This window comes from Nicrophorus vespilloides, unplaced genomic scaffold (assembly GCF_001412225.1).
Source record: "Nicrophorus vespilloides isolate i.1.1-1 unplaced genomic scaffold, Nicve_v1.0, whole genome shotgun sequence".
NCBI lineage: Eukaryota > Metazoa > Arthropoda > Insecta > Coleoptera > Silphidae > Nicrophorus > Nicrophorus vespilloides.
Window position 1 is genome coordinate 116,735 of NW_017097731.1, and position 11,292 is coordinate 128,026.

The following is an 11,292-nucleotide window of genomic DNA, read 5'->3' on the forward strand; positions in this document are numbered from 1 at the left end:
TTTCAACAGCAACAACAAAAAAATCAATAATATCCTATAGAAGCGCTCATCATTGTCGGAAGAATTTGGATAGCATTTGCCGCCATCAGATTTAATCTTCGGAAAAGATGTTGCTCCACTCATCTCATCTCGCGCGCGCCGCGCCGACAACTCTTCACGCTCAGATAGGGGAATTATCATCACCCGTGCTCAGCTACAACAAGGCATACATCATCTCGTTGATACGTGTTGAAAAGATGCTCGTTCAAATTTATTACGTTATTTATAATCGCATTAGCTTTACGTAGCGCTAACTGTAAACTTACTATTCAGGATTAAAACCTAAATCCGAAGCTTCGGATACGCAAACAGTCTCATCCTTAGTTTCCGAACACCGCGCGCTAATCGAGGTTGTCATCTCGCAAATTACGCAGAACTAATTGCAACTGCAGAAAAAAAAACGTTTCCGTATTTGCATATCTTAAATGCACATAGCTGAAAATAAAGTTGTCAAAATTTAGTAAAGCAAGCACGTATTCGTTATCTTGCAGGATGATAGTAATGCAGGTAGAATTGCTTGCAGGATTCGACAAAAAAGTATGATTATTGCATAATAACAGCAGGATTTGGAATGTAACGAAAACGAAATGTGATCGGCTTGTGTGGCGGATGGTCGTGGGTTGGTTGTCTGGATGGTGGTGTAAGTGCTAGAGTTTACTGCAAATGGAATGAGATTAACAAAATCTATTGTATGCACGGTGACTAGCAATTCGGATGGTAAATTGTAATGCATTCGGCCACGTTTTACGTCGGGGCCAATAATAAATGCATTTTAGTGGCTTGTCCTCGTTAGTTTGTATTAGTTACGGCTCTGGATATTTAAACAATCGATATATTGGAGGCGGTGCGTTTCGAGTGTAGGAGAGAAAGTATATGGCTTTTGTGCAGTTGTGTTGGGAAAAATAAAACACATTCGCAGCAAATAAAATCTGCAAAAACTGACCGATCAAACTAGTTTATTTGTAGAACACGACACTGTAGGAGACAAGTCAACGGACTTGGTTTTATTATCATCTTGGAGTTGGAAGAATTGTTACACTATTGTGGACACAAGTATAAATAATCACAATATAAATCATTTTATAATACTTACATATATAAGAAAAGTCTCTATAATTTTACAAAATATTACATAACAACTTACTTGTGCAATGTAATTGCGTAAAGTCAAGAAAAAGTATTAAACATGAAAGGAATTCAATTAAATTATTATATAAATATTCAAGACATCAAATTTTTATATGTAGCTCTTTTTGTTGATGATCATCCTCGTCTCCTCTATTGTTTCTTTTATGAAAATTGTTTTAAATCAATGAATGCAAATAAATTTACACTTTGGTTGCATAATTTATAGAGAATTAACAGTTATTTCTTTAATTAAATTAATTAATTGTATACTTAACCCTTTGCGAGCGGATAAAATGCCTAACTTTGTATGTAAATAATTTTAGTTTTTAGTCATGTTGTGTATTAAGCTATGATGTTAGTTCTAAGTAATAATTAATTATTTCCTAAATCGTTTATTTATTAATATTTTGAAAATTATTTGCTTGTAAGTATTTTTTAATGATTATGTTGAAATTTAATTAACGTTAAGTTGTTGAGCGTTTGTGTCGTTTTGTTGGTTTGAAAACGTATTGCAAAGTCGACTGCTGTAATGGACGAGCAAAGTCTGCCGCAGCGCATTTTATTTATTGCGCACACACTGGATGTTTTTATATGCTTTATCTAATTTAATTACGTGAACTTAAATTAGTGAAATAAACTGCACGCATTTGGAAAGGAGAATTGAGCGGTCGCCGAGAAATTTAATTAAAAGCCATTAAGCGTCTGCAGAAAGAAGTGCGGCTGCGGATGGCTGTTGGAGGGCGGCAAGTCCCGACCGACGAAGGAGTCGACTGCGGGGGCGGCGATGATAACGGATCAACGGTGGGGGCCGATGCACATCGGCTCGGCTGATCGGATTTCAACAATGTCAATATATGTATTGGTAGAAATATGAAATGGGATGAAGGACTTCAAGCGCGACGGCGACAGCGGCGAGGGCCAAAAATACCAATCTATATTCCAAACGGTATATTCCACCCTCTACTTAACCGTAATTAAGTACTCCCTTAATAATATTACATTATAATATTAAATAAAATATTTTATAATTGAAGTTTTTTTCAAATTTCAGTTTCAATAATGAAAATTGTAAAAGTTTGCAGTGGTTTTACCGAATATCACAAAAGTCATAATCTGATGGTGCTATGGGAATTTGAAAACAGATCGAATGTAACCGAAAATTCCAAATCCGGGATTTAAATAGAAAGTGACAAAACTGCAGTAGAATTCTTTTTGCATGACTTTATTTTAAGAATTCGTATAAGCTGTGTTGTATATTTCGTTCAAATAATGTTGTAATTAATTAGAAGCTTATGAATAGACTTTGTGTTGTGGAAGTATGAGTTGATCATGAATGGATGTATAATAATTAAAATAAAATAATAAAGTTTGATGAAACGAAAATTTTCAATAGTTAGGCGACTCATCTTTGCGACGATTCATGGTTGAGCAGTGCTGCAATTTGCAATCTTGTAATTATAATATTGAATAATCACGGCGCGCACAATGCGATGCTAACGATGTGATACACTGTGTATATGCATGCGCGTTATGTTTTGTTTTGTTTTTTTTATTACTATTATTATTTTTGTTTAGCGTTGTCTCTGCTTTGGAAACAGAATGCAATATTATTCTCGTCTATGCATGCATATGTTGTTTGAAGCTTTCGACGCTGATTTTCGACATAATTGCATTTGCAGAAAAAATGCCAGCGTTGCGGGGATGGCGCAGTCAAATATGTTGAAGGAGGGTGAACGCAGCGGGGGATGCGAGAAGGGGGTGGTGGTCCCTTCGGCCTGAAGAGGTGGCAACGGGCGACGTCGAGTGGAGACTCGCAAGGGTGCGACACCCTAGGCCTAGGACGACACCAAGGGCATGATTGCATGGTGTGAAACGATGTCACGATCCGTCGCTGACACCCTCATTAGGAAATTAAAACACAGAAGGTATTAAGTGCGACGAGACCTCCCGTCCGTCCTCTCACCAACTTTTAATTTAGATACAAGGAGACGATGGGACAATGTGAAACTCCCAAAGGTCCGGTCTTAAAACCGAAACCGATAATAATTCCAATTCGGGTTAATTTGAATATAGGGCGGGCGGCTGGCCGTGTGAACGGTAATAGCATCAATTAAAATCCTTTCCGGACCGGCCACATGAGCGCTTTTGCCTTATTAGCGATGCGGATACCGATTACTTGCCTACTCTAATTATCCTTCCCATGTGGTCCACTGATCTCCCCCCTAATCAAAGACAAAGGACCCTCTAGCCCTTCTCACAGCGCTGCATTTCCTTCACAGGATTATTCCAACACTCCAACAGACGTAGATTATTGCGTGCCATTTACATCATCCCAAACCGTTTGTATCATCATCTCATCTTCATGAAACTTCAACTGCCGCAGCCTTTCTCTCTCTCTCTCTCTCTCTAAATATATATAAATTTTTTATACCCTCCTTGCCTTCTGTTTGTTTCATTGCTTCCCCAAGTTTGAAGCGTCCTCGCAACTCGTGGATGGACAATTTTTAGCGTATTGCGAATAAACGTGAATTGCTGCAACCAATTAGTTTAAAGTAGTTGAGAAAAAAAAAGTTAATAGAAAGAACAGCAAGAGAAAAAAAAATACAGCGAAGAGAGCTGGAATATGCATTTCACGCAGAACTTAGAGCTAATTAAACGTCGGGGAAGTTACCGAGGCGCTAATCGAAACCGGAACCGTGTTATGACAACGCACCGAAGGTAATCCATTTGTCTCGGTTATCGATAGCACGTGTCAGCAAGTTTTATTTTTATTTCCCATTCTATTCTGTTGTTTACCTCCGTGGTACACGGTGGATAATTCAATTTTAATGCACCCCTCCGACGTATTGGCGAACACTCGGGATGACAACAGACAGAGGAGAGAATATTTGGGCTTGAGCCCAGCCGAATTAGTTACGGGTTGGGGGATAAAAAGAGAGGAGAGGCTTGCAACAATGGCCCTTCGTGTAGTCTCCTCTCTTCTGCACTGGCAGCAATTTCGAGATCCGGCCACAATAAATACGGGATTATCTGGAAAAAATATCTCGCGAAAACTGTAATTAGAGGCGGTAAAACTGAGCGATGTGTTAGTAGTGGCCGTTGGCTGATTTGATCCTCGCTGATTAAGTCTGTTGACGCTTCGCAAGATGGAGTAAGAACAAAAAAAAAACAATAAGAGTAGAGAAGAATGAAAAGTCGAAGGCGACGTTAAAGATGTTCTATTAATAGTGTAAGCACGTTCGAAGAAATATGATTGCAGTATGTGCGATCGTTGAATTATTAGAGAAAGTTAAGGGATGTTAAATGGGGACCCTTTTGTCGGTGTTTTTAGTGGTGCCCAGTTTCTAGTTACTGTGGCAGCTGCGATGGGTTCGAGGGTCTGCAACGGTCCTCGGTCGTGGTCACACTATTACCCAAGGTTAAAATTAGAAGCGATGCTGCTGTGTATTCCATCTCATTAGTCACGACCACATTAATAGACTGTTGCAATAATTATGGTCGCGCGCGAAACGGGATTGAAATATTGCCGCTGTTCTGTCTTGTTTGTGTTTTTAATCTTGTATGCAGCCGGTAAACACGGCGAAGGAACGGGAAGGAATTGCGTCCGGGGGAGGAAGAGAAGGAGAAGTAGTAGGAGGTGTCTACAGACATTTGGAAAATCGATGAGACCATTGAGGCATCAATTTAAATGAGAGGGCAATTAGCAAAAAAAAAAAAAATTGCAGACGTTAAGACTCGTTATAGGTTTTATAATAGTTCGTTCAACAAGCCGGTATCGAACAGAAATATAAGCTTTACGCGTATCTTGTGCGAACCTTTTTCATTTGCACGCCACGTCGACACCCACATTGTCTGAAGTGCTCATTTTTTTATATATATATACTTTCTCTCTCTTTCTTGCATTTTGTCCCTTCCCTACCCAACCAGAGAAACTGCACTCCTCTCGATGTCGATGTCGCTCGAGTTATTTTAATCCCCTGTTTAGTTCTCCCTGCTTCTTTTTTTTTTCCTCTCCTTCTACTTCTTCTCGTTTTCGTTCCTTTTTTTTCTCTCCGTGCTATAACTCTACACATGCACCGTAATGCACTGCTGTTTAGACTTCAATCATGATTGACGCGATTTTATTTACATCGCACGGACGTGTGGGTGCGGGATTGGGCTCGGGCTTCCATTTGGAATGGAATGGAATGGAATGGAGAGACACAGACACGGTGGACAGTTTGCCATAGGTGATGCCTGCCTGCATTCATATAATTGTGGTGGTCCCGTGATGCGATTCAATAACGGCCGACGAACTGCACAAACATTTGCGAATGCTTAATTGAAGGTCGCGTCGACTGTAAGTCAAATATAATATGATTTCATTTACTAAAATTTCAATCAAAAATATAAACGTAATAATAATTACCCACAAAGCTACTAATTAAAAAACAACATAAAATTATTTTCATTATATTTTCCAATTAAAATTAATAAATGTACGTACAAAAGCTTAACTAGATTTTCGCAAATTGGGAATATTTTCAAATCATTTGATACTAATGAACCATACATGATTTAAAAGTTCCCCCCCCCCTATGTGTAAATTACAATTATGCAGGTTTTCCTTTGATTTCGAAAATCGTTAATTATGTACATTATACACATATAATATTAAATAATTTATAAACTGTTAATGCAACAATTATATATTATCCAATATATTTTTAAAGAAGGAGAATTTTAAAGTTATTGTTAAGATAATATGAGATGTTATAAAAGAAGAGTTACTATTTTGCTTTACATCATATATTTTCTATTACAGCTATATAATTTTTCGTTTAAATTCCGTATAGTGTGGACTATTTAATTTGATCTTGTTTTTTGGGATTTTATAGTTTATATATGTAATGTAGTAAAAGAAGTTCTTGCATTTTGTGTTATGTTTTATATATAAATTATAATTAGTTATAGAGTAACTTAACTACATATCCCATGGGATATTGATTCTATTTGATATAAAAAAAAGCTGCCGCCTCTGCCGCTGCGACATCGGCTTGATTATTACGTCGTCGCTGGATCCGTTAATTAGATTTTTAAGTTTACTCTGCATTTGTGGATGGCATTAATTACCCGTCGGCGAAAGAAGAGTGTGCTAATTAGTTTTATTTTTCATGGAGGGGGCGGCTACGGCGAGGGCAAAACCGAGCGGTAGCACCGCCGCCCCTCGCGCACGGAATGATACCGCCGCAAATATGTGTTATACAACATGGATGTTATTTGAAACAATGGGGTTGAGAATCATCGGAGAGTGTCATCAGACAGCACGCGTCAACAGTGACATACGTCAGTGGGAATCATCGCGCCCGAAGCCCGACCCAACCATGTCACTCGCACGCACCCACTCACTCCGCCGCCACCTCTATCCAACCCACCCCCAACCAGCATCTCCGCCACTGCAAACCTCCTACCGTGACACACAAGAGAGCCTCATTGCTCCGGTCTTAATCTCATCTAGTGCTAGGGATGATGATGATGACTATGATGATGATGCACCGACGTTCATTTAATAATATAAACTGTAAATCTGATAGAGCTTGTGAGAGAGCTGCTAGTCTCTTGGGACTGTGTCGGTGTCACGTCTACGTCGGGATGGATTAGTCCCTTCCTTTGCCCTCTCGATATCGGCATATCAAACAGATTTACATCGATTCTTCTTGCTGCTTTTATTTACAGACCCATTAGAAGTTCTTCGGCATCGATGATAAAACGCCCTTCGAGAAAACGCAATAAAAGATGATCTAGTTCTCTTACTTTTCCCGCGGAATAAGCGATTACTTAACAAAGGGGACCCGTACTATCGCCTGACACAAAACTTTGTTCCGCCTCACGCGATAACATTTCTTTTCCCCCCGTTCCATCATTAACGAGCCAACTTCATCAAAAACAACCATCTATCCATCCTATTATATAAATATAAACTCGAGCTCGTCCAGCGTTGCGACACCTACCTGAGATAAGTAGCAACCAACCACCCACCTCTTCCACAGACATCGTCGACATGATTTATGAGAGGGTAAAATGGAAAACCGATTCCATACTTTACCACACAGATTTAATCTTCATAGCATCTGTTAATAACATTCAAATAACAATCTTTCATTTCATTACATAATATGAAATAACACCAATAATCGATAATAATCTCATTTATCAATTTATGAATATATCAATTTATGACTATTCTAAAATAATATATTGCTTAACTATGAGATGATAACAATTGTATGTGAATGTAAATAGGAAAAAGTATGGTGGTTTTGAGAATGCAATTTGCGGAAGATGCAGCAGCTTCAACGTATATGTTCGAAGCCGTGTCAATTAAGTGATGAATTTTAAATGCTGATACCTCTGGCAGCGCGCAGCGTTTTCTTGGCGCATTGTGTCAGCCTAATGAAAAAAAGATGCACGCGTTTGAACTGCTTCCTTTTCAGCCACTACACGAACAATGCACGATGTCCCAAAGAAGCTACTCTACGGTTCGGTGCCTTATAGCAGAAAAAATTCAGCGAAAACAGAAGAGATGAAGAAGAACGCGAAGAAAGAAAGAAAGAAAGAGAGAGAAGAAAGTAAAAAGAAAATAATACGGGACGCACACAAAGTATGAAGAGTTGCGAATGGGTTTGGTGTATTTATTTCCACCAAGAATCTCATGAATCCCTACACAATGTTTAATAAGGTGTTCGCTACTGCGACCTTTAAATATTTCCTTTTGACAATTCAAGTTGCAATTACCGCGTTTTCCACTGCGCCGCGAAGCACACGAGGGTCCAGCGCAGAGGGAACGGAACGAGGGGTGAGTTTCAACCCCACCGTGTGCCGCCTCCTCTACCTCGGGCCCATTAATATTAATAACCTATATTAATTACCGTCCAATTCCGCTGACCGTCCACATTAATTTCGATAAATTATTCATCGGACCCGATGTTCACGCATGCAAATTCGCGGTGCGCTTGAATCTTTGATGCACGGACAAAAAATAAATAAAAATTTTCAACATCGATTCTGACGCCGCCGCAGCCGCCACCTTTGCATGTTCCACCCTCTCTCACAATAGTAAACAGAAAGCACAACGGTCAAAAAAAAAAAATCAAATAAAACGCAACCACCTCCCTCCCCCTATAATCTCCCTTCTGTTTTGCAGATGCTCCAAAGGTGTGCAAGCAACAACCCTCGCTGTAAATTATTTTGCGCAAAACTTTTTAATTTCCGCCACGCGAAGCTGAGTAGGAAACGTTTCATAATAAATACTCTTTAAATATATATACACAATTATCTACAGAGTGTTCAATTTGAGGTTATCCATTTGTTTTTTAATTATTTGCAAGAAAGATATAAATTTTACTCATTTCTCAATATTTTCAGTAAAAATTAAAATTTAAAAACTATTCAAATCTTCTTATAATGTTAATAAAATTTTATTTTGATAACGAATTGCGTTTAAAATACAATTTAAAAATCTCTTTAAATAATATTATTATTAAAAAAATAATAGTTTTTTTTTTGATAATAAAATTTTCTGTATTTGAATTCAAGTGATTTTATTTTATTATTTAACTATTTTAATGTATACATTCCATTGAAACCAATTTTTTCACACGTCCGAGTTGTACATTAACAAAGAGTATTGGCGCTATAGTATTTATTGATGAAAAGCGAATATATGAAATTTTAATATAGAACAATGCGAAAAACAGCAAGCTTTTAAAATTCCATGGCTGTTATTAGTTTTATGAAACGAACAATAATTAATAAATATTATTTTCATTTATTGGAATCCACTTGAAACAAGAGGTTTATTAAACATGTTGATGAGTGTTGCAGAGACTATCATTATTTCTATATATGTTTATTGTCGTATTGTTCTTTCGGACAATTGCGAATCCGAATATCGTTGAATGTAGTATGCGTAAACAATTCGCATATGATTATTTGGAAAATTTACAAATTTATTTGGAAAATAACGTTTTTGCGGCGTTTCCGAAACACGTCGACCGTACAGTACAGTACAAAATACTCGTCTCCCTTTTTCCTGTCACATCATTATCACGCTCAAATCCGTAACAAGTGCATCATACCATTATTTAGCGCTGCTATTATGTTATTATGATTATTATCGAACGGCCGGTCGAAAAAGGACGTTCGGTTAATTATTTTACCGTTTGCGCAAATATTGATTAAGCTTGTTACAACTCCGAACCGAACATACCGGTAGATAAAACAAAAGAAAGAATTTTCGCTAAGCAAAATAAATAAAAAATAAGAAACAATTCCAATGCTTTCGTATGTTTCCCATGCTCAAACCAATGAACACGTAAATGCTTTTAATAAATGTCGCTCCGTGCAACGTAATCAATCACTCAATTCAAGTTATTTCAATTATTCATCGAAAAAGACACGTCAATTTGTGTAACGCGTTTTGTAAGCTGCAAAGAAATGCTTTTATTCGAGTGATGATTGTTCGTTCTGTATATTTTCATACAATCGATACTGAAGCACATCCACATCCTTTTGTACGTTTACATAAATTCGGTTGATATTGTACAACTTTACCATTTATCGTAAAGTCTACGAAACAAAGGACACGTGCTCGTAATTAATAGAGTATAAAGCAAACTGAAGCGGATACATTCGCAATCAATTGATACAAATAGAAAATTTCATCTCATCAACTCAGCATGTAACATTATTATTACTATTGCACATGCAATAAAGAAGTGGACTTCGTTTCCGTCGCATCGGAAGAGGTGCCTCCGCTGATGTGATTCCATTCTTCGAGTATCTTAGGTATCCTTGTCCACTTGATTCCTTGTGCATTCGAGTGCATTGCAAAGCGTCTCCTCCGTTTTATCTGCTTTCTATTATTTGGACTTACAAATCAAATACCAACCTTTTCATAACCTGATTATAATCATATATTCTACTCCGCTTACTTATTTTCAATAATAAATAAAGTTGAAATCGGGATTGCAACTCAAATATGCATATATACCAAATCCTTTTTTAAGGACAACGATTGGACTTATAAAATACTTCTATTACAACGTCACTCCTAACGGGAATCGAAAGAAATGCATCTCCCTAAATTTGTTTTTTTTTTTAATTTTTTTTTCTAAAGTAACTTAATATTTTCATTGGTCTTTGCCTCGTTTTACATGGTTCAATGGCTGGGAACGGATCTGCTTTCCTCAAAATCTGTATCTTTTTTTACATATATGAGAAGACTACTTATATAAAAAAAATAATTCTGGTATATGTTACATAAATATTATTCAGAATTTTATGCAATGTAAGAATTCTTGAAATGTCCTCAATTTTTTTTAAATAATTGTGAAATTTAGACTTTTGAAAATTTTTTGTAAAGTCTTGTAAATACCGTAAAATTTCCTTTAACGGAAACCTTTTTTTCTTTCGTTTCTTTTCACAAAGAAGCACTTCTCTTGAACTGTTTTGTTGTCACGTTTATTTAGTATAACATTTGCAGGTACTCAATTTCCTTAAATACATCTGCCTTATGCTGAACAAAAAATATGGTAACTACAATAATATTTCCACAATGATGGAAATATTGTACTATTGCCTACAAAATACTCAATAATAATAAAGTTTTATTATTTTTTTTGTCATGATCAGATTTTTAATTAATTTGAATTTTTTGTTTTAAAATATAAATCATGATTATTAATAATCGTTTAAAATTGTAAATAAGTTTTGAAGATAAGTTTTTACTTGGAAATTATGAATGAAATGTAATTTATTATAATTATAATACGTATTTAAAGTTGAAGGTCTTACACGTTCATTATTATTTTTTTTGTAATATTAAAAGAAGTGAGAGATGAGCAGTATCAAGTTGTTTCGGGGAATGCATCAACGTAATAAACATTGTTCTTACGCATGAACTTTGTTTAATAACAGTATTTCTACGTTCTTTCCAGACAGTATAAAGATAGACGTCCATTGTTAAATTATTATTATTTTAGCACGGCGCGATGGTAGTTGGAAGTTGTGTTTAATCCGTGGTAAATGAAGACATGCATACTCACACATACAGACAGCAACAGCAATAAAAGCAAAAACTAGGAG